Source organism: Ursus arctos, unplaced genomic scaffold, assembly GCF_023065955.2.
Source record: "Ursus arctos isolate Adak ecotype North America unplaced genomic scaffold, UrsArc2.0 scaffold_1, whole genome shotgun sequence".
NCBI lineage: Eukaryota > Metazoa > Chordata > Mammalia > Carnivora > Ursidae > Ursus > Ursus arctos.
Window position 1 is genome coordinate 78,584,638 of NW_026622763.1, and position 12,392 is coordinate 78,597,029.

The 12,392-nt window shown below is 42.5% G+C and overlaps 1 pseudogene; it reads right to left on the reverse strand.

Annotated features, from left to right (window-relative positions):
• Positions 1–1,779: 1,779 nt before the first annotated feature.
• LOC113250558 (60S ribosomal protein L26-like) lies at positions 1,780–2,215 on the reverse strand (annotated as a pseudogene).
• Positions 2,216–12,392: the final 10,177 nt, after the last annotated feature.

Consider the following 12,392-nt stretch of genomic DNA (forward strand, 5'->3'; position numbering starts at 1 on the left):
AGAAATAATTGTTATTTCTATTATACAAAAACTCATTTGTATAATATTCATTTCCGCAAATTAACATCTAACCTTTACAGACTTAAACATGTCTTACAAATGTGTTGTGTCTTAAAAGATGACCCTTGGGTGGGCTTATGACCATGTTTTAGGAAGGCATTGAATGGACACAGTCATCTTTTTTGACTCATTCCCAAGTTTTGGAAATCTTAGCGTAATCTTACCTGTAAGTCAATGAGAACTGCCATTATCTAGCTGGTCACTCTGGGTCTATGTTTGCTAGGGTAATGAAAAAATTAAACTACAGTAGTGTTTTATAACTGCAGTTACATGTTAGAATCACTTGGGGGAGCTTTCAAAAATTACCAAAGCCAGTAATATTCCACTATATATATGTATACCACATCTTCTCTCTCCATTCATCTATGGATGGACCTAGAGGGTATAATGAATGTTAAGGGAAATAAGTCAGAGAAATCAGATACTATGTGATTTCACTCATACATATAATTTAAGAAACAAAACAAATGAACAAAGAAATTAAATAGGGTCTTAAATATAGGTTACAGGGTGCCTGGGTGGCTCAGTCATTTGGGCGTCGGATTCTTGATTTTGGCTCAGGTCATGATCTTGAGGTCATATGATCAGACCCCCTGTCAGGCTCTGTGCTGAGTGTGGAGCCTGCATGAGATTTTCTCACCCTCTTCCTCTCCCACTGCTCATGCTCTCTCTAACAAAAGAATCTATCTATCTATCTATCTATCTATCTATCTATCTATCTATCTATCATCTATCATCTATCTATCATCTATCTATCTATCTATCTATCTATCTATCTATCTATCTATCATCATCTAGCTAGCTATCACAAACGGGTGGTCGCCAGAGGGGAGGTGATAGATAAAGGGGATTAAGAGCACACTTACCTTGACGAGCATTGAGTAATGTATAGAAATGTCGAATCATATTTTACACCTTAAACAAATAGAACACTGTATGTTAATTTTACTTCAATAAAAAGAAAAATAAAACACTACCAAAGTCAGGGTCTCTTCCTAGACTAATTAAATTAGACTCAGAGGGTGAAGTCAGGGCATCATTAATTGTTTAAAAGTCCTCTATTTATTCCAGTGTGCAGCCAGGGTTGAAAACTACTGGTTTAGACTGGGTTTCTCAGACTTCTTTCAATAACAATGCTCTGTAATTCTATGGCTTGAAATACAGGCAACTCACTTTTACACTGAAGAAAGTAGACATAAATACAAACTCTGCTAGCTTTCTTGCACTACCAGTGACTTGGAAATAATTCAAGGCTGCCGGCATTCATTCTATGGTGTGGAAGCAGCGGGAAAGGCCAGGGGTGGGAGAGCTGAATGACTGGTCTTTGTGTTCCCATTAGAAATAGTCAGCTTGAGTTGCTGGAAAGAGACAGGAATGTCTGCAGATAATTTCTTTAAAAAAAAAGAAAAGAAAAATCAAAATTCATTTTGTGCCTCTGCTTCTATACTGTTGAGCCCAGAGCAGGTGTTCTTTCACACAGTTATTATTGGAGACTGCGTTTCTGATTTAAGACTGTGTATCAGTAAATCAAGGCTGTGACCCATAATATCTGTAAAAAGAAAATAATGCAACAAGTATAAATCTTTAAGATGATTTCAAATAATGAAATTCTACTTCAAATTCTATTCTTTCATGCTTGTTGGGTAGTTTTTTTTTTAATTGAAAAGCCTTTTTTTTTCCCACTTCAACAATTTATTTAAAGTCATATATAAGATGACTTTATTCCTGCGTGTACTCAATTGTTTCTTCCTTGTATTTGCCCTTTTCCTTTCCCACTTGGTGAGATTTGCCTTTACATTTAAGGATATTTTGTGTGGTCTTTGCCCAGTTTTAGTCTAGTGATAACCACCTTGTTAGAGTGAATGCCCACATGGACAGTTGTGCCATCTGCCCTCTCTCTCTCTACTTGTTCAATGTAGATGACATATTTCTTCCTGTAAACCTGGACTAATTTGCTCATTTGCTGACCTTTGTAGTGCCCTCACACAGCCTGTACGTCATCCTTTCAGATGGGCACGGATCGAACATTGTACTTCTGTCTCAGCTCTTTGAAAAGAAGGGAAAGCATAATCTTCCTGCTAATGTGGGAAGGTGCATTGAGATGACTTTTATGTTTCTTCCTCCGGGCAGAAGTCATAAAGAGATTGAACTTCATTTTGGCCTTTGGTGCTTTAGCAATGTCCTCAAAAGGGAAGAGAGAAAAGCATTTTTTTTGAAAGCAAGGGCTTTTGAAACTCTTTACTCTAAAACTACATTTATGAGAAACACATAGTAAATGTAACTAGCCAGCCAAACATTAAAAGAAAAGTTGCTTAACTTCCTAAGTTTTTTTTTTTTAATCGTAAATTAATGTTGAATTTTCCCAATTGTTTCTGGGCATCTTTCTCAATAATTGTATGACTTTTCTTCCATCTGTTAATGTAGTGAGGAATATTAATAGATGCCCAAATATTAAACTGTTTTACTTCTGAACCCTACTTGGTCATGAAGGATTATTCTTTTAATATTCTATTTGATTATGCTTCCTCCCTGACACTTTTAATGATAATAATCTTTCCTTTGTGGTGAAACATCCCTGTGAGTTGCATAAGGATGGTATTAATTTTCATAGCCATTTGACAGATTAGAAAACTCAGACACAAATGTAGTAAATGACTTATTAGCCAAGAACAAGTAATTAGTGACAAAATCTATACTTAAATGTTTGGTGCCTGATTTCTGGTCTAGGAATTTTTTCCCACTACTCTCCTCTAGTAAATTTATGTTTTCATCAAGCAAACATCTCAATCATGAAATATTTCAGATAACCTTATAATACTTCACATAACCTTAGAATACTGTCTTGAAAACAGGATTTTTAATTCTAGATAAACCATGAACACTGTTTAAAATCCTAGTTCTTAATTCTTTCCTTTTCTTCTTCTCTACAGTAACAGTTCTCATAACCACATTTAATAATCATGGGTTTGGGGGAAGAATGTGTGGTGGAAGGTGGAGAAGATGAGAATAAGAGAGTTCAGGTGGATGGTGGAGCCATTGACTGAGCTAGAGAATCCACCTGGATGAGTAGATTTGAGGGTGAGGCTGCATGGATGGGCTTAGAAAGGTGTGGACACATTAGTTTGAATTTCCAGGTGTGAAATCTACAAGGCAGTTGAATGTGCAATTCTGAAAACTCTGGAGAGAGGTTGAGCTGAACATGTACAATTGGTAGCAATTGGCATAGAGGTGGTACCAGTAGTCTTGGGAACAGATGAAATCAACCAAGGACGGTATGAGGAGCAAAGAGATAGGAACGTGAAAGGCCAACATTTCTGTGGATTGAGAAAGAGGAGCCAAGAAGAAACACAGAAAGAAGAGTCAGAGAGTTGGAGAAAAGCAAGAGAGGGCAGTATCCTGAAAGCTAAAGGAAGAGAGATTCTCCTCTCTTCTCACTCCAACCTTGTCTTCTCCCAGGCTTTCCCATCTCAGTAAATAGCTCACCATCCACCCAGCTGCTCAAGTAAGCAAACAGGTACCTTTCTCGGGGCGCCTGGGTAGCGCAGTCGTTAAAGCGTCTGCCTTCGGCTCAGGGCGTGATCCTGGCGATCCGGGATCGAGTCCCACATCAGGCTCTTCCGCTATGAGCCTGCTTCTTCCTCTCCTACTCCCCCTGCTTGTGTTCCCTCTCTCGCTGGCTGTCTCTCTGTCACATAAATAAATAAAATCTTTAAAAAAAAAAAAAAAGTAAGCAAACAGGTACCTTTCTGATTACCTCCCACCTCCTCCCATCAGCAGGTCTTATCAATTCAGCTTCTAATTATATATGAATTTCTTCACTTCTCCTTCCATAGGCACCCCATGACTCCAAGACACTAACACCTCTTCTCCTGGACAACTGTAACAGCCTTCTGAGTGGCTTCCCTGCTTCTGATCTGGTTCTCCTTCTGCCTAGACCGCACTCCCACTAGCAGATAGAAGAACACTTTTACAAAAGCACAAATAAGATCCCGTCATTCCCCTGGTTAAAATCATCCAGTAGTTTCTCATTGCACTTTGACTAAAATTGAAACTTTATCATGACCTAAGTGGACCCACATTTGGTCCCTGTCCAGCACTCCAACTGCATCCCGCACATTCTCCTACTACTGCTTATTAAATCCAGCCAATGGCCTTTTCTCTGTTCTTTGAACATACCAAGTTCATGCTCTCTCTGGGCCATTGTCTTTGCTTATTCTTTTGTCCAAAGTGCTCTGCCCCAGACCTATGCAAGCCTGGCTCTTACCCTTAGTTAAGCCTCAGTTTAAATATTACCTCCAAATAGGGCCTCCATAACAAAGTATCACAGACCAGGTGGCTTATACAAAAAAATTTATCGTCTCGGGGCGCCTGGGTGGCACAGCGGTTAAGCGTCTGCCTTCGGCTCAGGGCGTGATCCCAGTGTTGTGGGATCGAGCCCCACATCAGGCTCCTCGCTATGAGCCTGCTTCTTCCTCTCCCACTCCCCCTGCTTGTGTTCCCTCTCTCGCTTGCTGTCTCTGTCTCTGTTGAATAAATAAATAAAATATTAAAAAAAAAATTTATCGTCTCACCCTCTGGAGGTTAGAAGTCTAAAATGCAGGTGCTGTCATGGTTGGTTCCTTCTGAGGGCTGTGGAGGAGAATCTGATCTAACCTTTTCTTGGCTTGTACATGGCTGTCTTTTTCCTGTGTCTCATCACATCATCTCCCTCTATGTGAATTTCTCTGTCCAAATCTCCCATTTTTATAAGAACCCGTCATATTGGATTACCGTCCTCATGATCTTCAACTTGATTATCTCTGTAGGGACTCTTTCCAAATGAAGTCACGCTCTGAGGTACTGGGGGTTAGGACGCCAGCATCTGAAGAGACATAATCCGACCCACAATGCCCATACCCAGCGGTCATCACATTGCATGGCTTCATTTTCTTCACGGCGTTTGTCTTTATCTGAAATTACATCATTCATTTTTTGTTCACATTTTGTTATTTGTCTCTGGAAACTCCACAGAACAGGAACCTTGCCTGTCTTTGGAGCAGACTCTGCTGGTGCCCCTGACATATCTCCTGTTGCCATAGATACCAGCAGCTTCTCACTGCAAGCCTCTGCAACGTTCTGTCTGAGGCTTCCTCAAGCATGCTGGTCCTCTAGTGAGGCAGGCTGGAGATGCCAGAAGTTACTGACAGATGAGAGGGGAAAGAATACCCCAGTTTCCTCTCTCCCCTGTCAGGGACAGTGCTGAAGTTTGCTTTCTGCTGTCTCTGAAAGGTCCAAAGCAGGACGTAGCCAAATTATCCTTACTGCTCATGAATATACCTATCTTGGCTTCCTCCCTCTCTGTTTACTTCCTTACTCCCCTACCAGTGTTTCTAGAATCTCTCCCCAAATAAACTATTTACAGTGAACTCTTGTCTCTGGGTCTGCTTCCTGGAGAACCACAACCTAACACAATCTTCTTTATCGCTGTATTCCTGGCACCTAAAACTGTACATAATACAACACTATGGTTACGCTCAATAAACCACAATGAATTAATCAGTAGAGGGTGGTGGTAATGACATTGTCAAATGCTGTGGAAAGAAGTCCAGTAGAAGAGAACTTTAAAAAAGAATGTCAGTTTGGTAATTGTGAGGTTAGTAGCCACTGCTAGAGGAGCTTATTAGAATGGCAGGGGGCAAGTCTGATTTTAGTGGGCAAGATGAGGTGAGAAAGCTAAGAGCCATGGACAGGAAAGAGTTAACTTCATGTGACAGCGGGGTGGAAGGAAGCGGTTTTTTATTTTTCTGGATGAGAACAGTTTGAGCCTATTTAAGGCTGATTCAATGGAAAAGGAGAGAATGATGATACAAGTGAGAAGAGGGGACAACAGAAGGTCAAGGTCTTAGATGGTAAGTTAGAGGCTGGGTTATTGAGAACAGGAGGAGGAGTTAGCATGCGGAAACAGAGGCCTCTGGTTTTCCAAGAAAGGAGGCAGGAGGTAAGAACTGGTAAACAGAAATAGGAACAAACATATAAATATACAGTAAGACTCTTTTTTTTTTTCTGATTTCGGAAGTGACAGGGGTTCCTTGTAGAACATTTGGAACAAATAAATTTGTTTAGTACTTACAATATTTCAGGCTCTGATCTATGTGCTTTACATGTATTAACTCATTTTCTCCTCAATCTATCCTATGAAGCAGGTACGGTTTCTATCTCTTTACTACAGAGGAGAGAGACTGAGTCAATTGCCCAAGGTCACAAGACTGGTCACAATGGCAGGCCTACCTTGTCTGGTTCCACAGTCATTCTGTACTCAATGCAAAGGAAAGCTCCAAAGGAAAACTTATCCATCAGAGAATAAATAAACACACATGAAATACTTAAGACAGATATAGAAATCACCAGGAGTTCACTGCCATTGCTTCTGTTTTCTCAGGGAAGTAGGTGGGGACCCTGAAGCGGGGAATGGGGGTAAGTGGAACTCATTAATAATAATAGTTTGAAGATGTTGCTTCTGGGAAAGGAGACAGGAACTGATGAGGAATTTTCGACAGGGCTGAAGAGTCAGCTTGAGGTTGCAAATACTAAATTGGGGGGAAGATCAATCGGCATGGTTCAGCGATTTTTCTCAGGGGCACTGCCCCATTTTGCCATGGGAGGTCCACAGAAAGTCAGGAGAAATTGATAGTCTTAAAGAAAGTGTGGTTGAAATGGCTGCATCTTCCTTTGGGATCCCTGAAGGCAGACCTTGGGGCAGATATTTGAGAGCAAGCAGTTTATTGGGAGACAATTGTAGGAAAATTGCTGGCAGGGAGTGTGACAGGGGAGGGAAAGATGACGATAAAGGGTGTGCACTGCAGACAACCGGAGCTTCATCCTGATGGGGGACTCTGGGAGCCAGTGCGGAAATACATCTCAGCTATCTCCCCTGAGGGGATTTCCATTAGCTAATGGTTAGAACTGCTCCAGAAGGAACCAAGCAGGAGCTGAGAGCTGCCACACCTAAAGATACAGAGAATTTGGTTGGCCAGAGAAAGGCTTCAGGCAAAGAGATGTTGGCTGCTGGGGGTCTGGGCACCATGGAAAAACAAGGCCTGAGGGGATAAAGACCAGGCCTCAGGAGTGTCTGCTACACACGGACCATGGATTTTTGGTTGGGTCAGAGAGGAAGCAAACCTGGAAGGAGCCTAGGAGGGCAAGGGAACAGTTGGATGAACATCTTTTGGGAAAATTATTTTAAATCGGTAATGTTGGTGCACAGACTAAAATCCAAGTATGAAAGAATATGCAGTGAAAAGTAAATCTTTTCTCAGCATCCAGCTCTGTCTTCTACTGTTGCTAGTGTCCTGTATATCCTTTTAGAGATAGTGCGGTAGGTACTGTGTATGTGTTACAGGTGTAGATATTATATACACATACTTATATTATAGCTATAGGTATTATATATGCAAACTAAGTACAGTTAATAAACATATCATTTATTTTTACATAAACTACCCCATATAAGTGGTAGCATATAATATACTCTGCCTCTTTTACAAGTGTATCTTGGGGGAGCCTTTCCTATTATTGCATATAGATTTGCCTCAGTTTTTAAAATAACTGCATAACATTCAATTTTATGTATGGATTTACTTAATGAGTCTTTTGTTGGTAAGTTCTATTTTAAGTCTTTCTTTGTTCTGAGATAATTATTCTTATACACGTGTATTATTGAGCACATTCCAGTGATCCATAGGATGAATTCTCAGGAATAGCATTGCTTGGCCAAAGGGCATGTGCATCTAAATTATTGATAGAGAATGCTGAATTTCCTTGAACCCATGTACATACCCATGGGATGGACGATCATAATGAGGCCAAGAGCAGAAGTACAGGAATAGGGAGGAGAAGAGGGAGGGGCAGTCGGACAATGAAATGCCAGGTATCAAGATTCTGGTGTGGTGGTTCCATTCCTGCCAGGGTCTGGGGTGTGGCCACACCAGGAAGTTGTTGGCCTGGAGTGGTGTGCAGGTGAAGGTCAATGACACAGAGTCAAGGAAGTATGAGGTGTCAGAATAAGTCACCCAGAGATGAGCCAGCCAGTCTATCCCAGGGTTTGTCGTTATGTACGTTGTGAAATGCAGTTAGAGAAAACTTCAGCTTTATTATTTATGTATTTATTTTTAAAAGATTTATTTATTTATTTTGGAGAGACAGAGAGAGAAAAAGAGAGAGAGAAAGAGCACATGGAACTAGAGGAGATTACGCTAAGTGAAATAAGTCAAGCAGAGAAAGACAATTATCATATAGTTTCACTTATATGTGGAACATAAGGAATAGCATGGAGGATGTTAGGAGAAGGAGGGAAAATGGGGGGGGAGTCAGAGTGGGAGACGAACCATGAAAGACTATGGGCTCTGGGAAACAAACTGAGGGCTTCAGAGGGGAGGGGGGTGGGGGATTGGGATAGGCCGGTGATGGGTAGTAAGGAGGGCACGTATTGCATGGAGCACTGGGTGTTATACGCAAACAACGAATCATGGAACACTACATCGAAAGCTAATGATGTACTGTATGGTGACTAACATAACATAATAAAAAAAAAGTGCAGAAACACAGGGGAGGGGGTGGCAGAGAGAGAGCAGATTCTCTGCTGTACATGGAGCCCCACATGGGGCTCAATCTCATGACCCTGAGATCATGACCTGAGCTGAAGTCAAGAGTCAGAGGCTTAATGGACAGCCATCCAAGCGCCACTCAGCTTCCCTTTAAATCTAGCAAAGAAAAGATGCCAGATGCTACCAGTCCTTTCTACTCTGTGGAGCAGAAAACTCTCATACTTGAGCTGAGGGAGAAGTACATCAATCAACGTGACTGCCCCAGGGGACAGGCGATGATGTCTCTATTTTTTGTGGTGGCATCTGTGGCAGTGGGACTGGCAGGGCTGTTCTCCTGAATCCTGCAGCTTCAGGTGAATATCACCTGGGCCTGTGGATAACTCATTTTCCAACATCTCCAGTCCCCCGAGCATTGCTGACATTGTCAAACCAACCTGGGCCTGGGCACCCCTTTCTTGGTAATAAAACCAATAGCAGTAATAACAACAGTAGAGGGTAAGGTGCTGAATCAGTTAGGGTTTGTGTTCAGCAGCGTGTAGTTTAAACACTGGTTGAAACCAGAGAGGAGTTCTCTTCTCTCTCAGGTGACACGGAGTCCAGAGAGAAGCAGTCCACAAAGGCGTAGCACTTCCGCAATGCCAGGGGTGTGTCGGACTTCTTTCTGCTCTGCTTCCCCAGTGCTGACTTCTACCTTGTACTTTCTAGATGGCTGTGGAATGTTAGCCATCACGCCCATGTTCCATGCTGGAAGAAGGAAGAAAGGGTCAAAGGTAAAAGGGAGCATGCCGATGAATCAGCATTCCCCATCCCTACCTTTTAATGAATTTTCCCAGAAGCTGCACTCAGTAACGTTCTGCACTCAGAACCTAAATCTCGTTGCACAGGGTGGTAAGTCACATGGTCACCCTTATCTGAATCGCGGTCATCACGTTTTATTGTTTCAGGGATGATTTTTCCCCATCTCTTAACATCATCACTTTGGACATCGGGACTTCCACAGGTTAGGGAGACGCAAGCACTGAGACCATTGCAGGTTGCTTCTAGCACTTGGCTATTTTAGTCACGCCGCTATGAACACTGGTGGACAGGTATCTGTTTGAGTTCCTGCTTTCTTTTTTTTCCTTTTTTCTTTTTTTTAAAGATTTTATTTATTTATTTGACAGAGATAGAGACAGCCAGAGAGAGAGGAAACACAAGCAGGGGGAGTGGGAGAGGAAGAAGCAGGCTCACAGCGGAGGAGCCTGATGTGGGGCTCGATCCCACAACGCCAGGATCACGCCCTGAGCCGAAGGCAGACGCCCAACCACTGTGCCACCCAGGCGCCCGTGAGTTCCTGCTTTCAATTCCTCGATTCTTTCAATGCACCTAGGACTTGCTGGATCATGTGGTAATCCCATGTGGAGCTTTTAAGGAGCCAGAAAATGCACTTTACATTTTGTATTTAGTTTTTACAAACTTGGAGTTGTTGATACCACACGTGGACATTCTAATAGAGACGACCTCCTACTCTGGATCTGACAGACTGATGCTGTCACTGAGTAGTGTCCCTCCGAGTAGGCGAGCTCTGAGTAGCGCATGCTGACGTGAGCTGGAGGGAGTCATCTCCATCACAGAAATGGGTAACACATAAAAAAGGCTAAGTTACTCTCCTCTTGGTAATGAGAGCTCCACTAACTTTCCCTAGCTCTGCCCCCAGGAAGCCTCATGAAGTGCCTGTGGAGGGCCTTACTGGGTTTATACTAGATTCCCTTGACCAGTGTGGACTTCTGAACACCACACCATGAGGTTCCAGGCAGGAGCGATCTCCACCCTTACCCTTGATCTCAAGCCAACCTGTCACAAATTTATCAAGGAGAAGGAAGACGAACTTAGTTATTCCGTGATCCAGTAATAGTTCTCAGTGTGCACTAGTAGAGTGGGTAACAATATGGCCCCGAAGTTAGATGGCTTGTGTTCAGATCCCAGCTCTACAATCTATTTGTTGTGTGATCTTCATGGAAATTAATTTTTTTTAAAGATTTTATTTATTTATTTGACAGAGAGAGACAGCCAGCGAGAGAGGGAACACAAGCAGGGGGAGTGGGAGAGGAAGAAGCAGGCTCCCAGCAGAGGAGCCTGATGTGGGGCTCGATCCCGGAACGCCAGGATCATGCCCTGAGCCGAAGGCAGATGCTTAATGACTGAGCCACCCAGACAGCCCTTCATGGAAATTATTTAATTTCTCTGTGCCTCAGCCTCCTCATCTATAAATCAAGGATTCGTAATAGTACTTTACTTGTCATACGATTGTTGTGAGGGTCACCTGAGTTAACACAATTAAGAAGTGCTTTAGAAAGATGCCTGAACTCTGGAAAGGCTCTGTAAGTGGGGGTAGTGTTAGCAGTACTGACATTATGATTATACCCAGTAAGGGTAAATTCTATAAACCATAATAGTTAACAGCAAACTAACTGTGGATCAGTATTTATAGTGCTGGTAACTGGAAAAAAAAAAAAAAAGAACAAAATTAGGAGGACACACATGAACAAAGCATGGAGAGACACACCCAGATGGGTTGAAAAAGTCACTTTTCATTACCTTTGGTTTGATCTTACAAGCCTGGAGAATGCTAACCACTTGGCCTCTTACATGTTTTTTAAACTAATTAATTTATTTGAGAGAGAGGGGCGTGGTGGTGGGGAGGGACAGAGGGAGAAGGAGAGAAAGAATCTCAAGCAGACTCCCTGCTGAGCGCGGAGCCTGATGTGGGCTCCATCCCAGGACCCTGAGACCATGACCTGAGCCTAAATCAAGAGCCGGACACTCAACTGACTGTGTCACCCAGGCGCCCCTTGGCCTCTTAGATTTGTTTCTCACCTCCAAACCGAAGACAACTATTTTCATTGCATCATTGTGAAGATTTACTGAGGCAAAGATAGGACTTTATAAATTATTATCACTAAACAAATACAAACACTTAAATTAACAACATAAAGTAGCCCTTCAGCTACAACTGTCATTGTCCAGATGGATTTGGTGTTTGTGACCAGGCTAGGCATAATCCCAAGGGAGGTTGTGGAAAACATGGAGGAGGTTCGAGGCCAGGCACAGACATGAGGAAGAGCTGGAGTTTCTGTGTAGTGGACCAGGTTAGTATCTGCCCACTGGGGATGTGGGTAGGATGAAGGGCACCAGAGTCTGAGGAATTTGGGCTAATTTCTATACAGCGTTGAAATTAAAGTACAAGAAAGAGTTCTTGAAGAAAATGGTGAAATCTGAGTCTTTCTCCATGATTCTCCAACGGGATAGAGAAAGAAGCGACACAGTCTGTCCGTGGTTGTAGCCAAGGTGGGGGATGGACTGGAGGCTGTCCAGCCTTGAGGCAGCCTGGTTACCAGAACGGACCGATTCTATGATGTCATGTGGAACTAGGTATTTATTTAGCAGTCACCTTGCGCCATCTATGGGTCAGTATGTTTCCTTGCAATTTGAGGACCGCAAGCTGCTGTGATACCTTCAGATACAACGTGGTTGGTTTTATTTTTGTGAAAGCCTTTTTTCATGTTTTGGTTTACTTGTTTTGTTTTGGGTAGATTCGATACCTTTTGTGACTATCAAGAATCCTCTCTTTGTAACCAGGGAAAATTTTGCCTTGAGATGCAGACTTGCAAGAAGAAGGACCTGGATGCTTGGATTCCATTTAGTGATACGTTTCTAATAGCTAGGGAGTCCTTTCCTTTACATTAAATGACTAAGACGACATTTTTAAAA